This window comes from Ipomoea triloba, chromosome 16 (genome assembly GCF_003576645.1).
Source record: "Ipomoea triloba cultivar NCNSP0323 chromosome 16, ASM357664v1".
NCBI lineage: Eukaryota > Viridiplantae > Streptophyta > Magnoliopsida > Solanales > Convolvulaceae > Ipomoea > Ipomoea triloba.
This window is the reverse complement of record NC_044931.1, coordinates 1345996-1347340: the sequence shown is the minus strand read 5'-3', so window position 1 is coordinate 1347340 and position 1345 is coordinate 1345996.

The window sequence follows — 1345 nt, the reverse complement described above, 5'->3', positions numbered from 1 at the left end:
GCCTAACCAAAACACCAACCTTATGACTTCTTTCTCGCACTCCCTTTTTAGGGAGGCACGGTTGACCGAGTGTCGACACCATTTTCACGACTCCGGCCTAACCAAAACACCAACCTTATGACTTCTTTCTCGCACTCCCTTTTCAGGGAGGCACGGTTGACCGAGTGCCGACACCATTTTCAGGACTCCGGCCTAACCAAAACACGAACCTTATGACTTCTTTCTCGCACTCCCTTTTCAGGGAAGCACGGTTGACCGAGTGCCGACTCCATTGTTAGGACTCCGGCCTAACCAAAACACCAACCTTATGCCTTCTTTCTCACACTCCCTTTTTAGGGAGCCACGGTTGACCGAGTGCCGACTCCATTGTTAGGACTCCGGCCTAACCAAAACACCAACCTTATGCCTTCTTTCTCACACTCCCTTTTTAGGGAGCCACGGTTGACCGAGTGCCGACTCCATTGTTAGGACTCCGGCCTAACCAAAACACCAACCTTATGCCTTCTTTCTCACACTCCCTTTTTAGGGAGCCACGGTTGACCGAGTGCCGACTCCATTGTTAGGACTCCGGCCTAACCAAAACACCAACCTTATGACTTCTTTCTCGCACTCCCTTTTCAGGGAGGCACGGTTGACCGAGTGCCGACACCATTTTCAGGACTCCGGCCTAACCAAAACACCAACGCTATGACTTCTTTCTCGCACTCCCTTTTCAGGGAGGCACGGTTGACCGAGTACCGACTCCATTTTCAAGACTCCGGCCTAACCAAAACACCAACCTTATGACTTCTTTCTCCCACTCCCTTTTCAGGGAGGCACGGTTGACCGAGTACCGACTCCATTTTCAAGCCTCCGGCCTAACCAAAACACCAACCTTATGACTTCTTTCTCGCACTCCCTTTTCAGGGAGGCACGGTTGACCGAGTACCGACTCCATTTTCAAGCCTCCGGCCTAACCAAAACACCAACCTTATGACTTCTTTCTCGCACTCCCTTTTCAGGGAGGCACGGTTGACCGAGTACCGACTCCATTTTCAAGCCTCCGGCCTAACCAAAACACCAACCTTATGACTTCTTTCTCGCACTCCCTTTTCAGGGAGGCACGGTTGACCGAGTACCGACTCCATTTTCAAGACTCCGGCCTAACCAAAACACCAACCTTATTACTTATTTCTCACACTCCCTTTTTAGGGAGGCACGGTTGACCGAGTGCCGACTACATTTTCAGGACCCCGCCTAACCAAAACTCAAAACTTATGACCTCTTTCTCCCACACTCTTTTCAGGGAGGCACGGTTGATCGAGTGCCGACTCCATTGTTAGGACTCCGGCCTAACCAAAACACC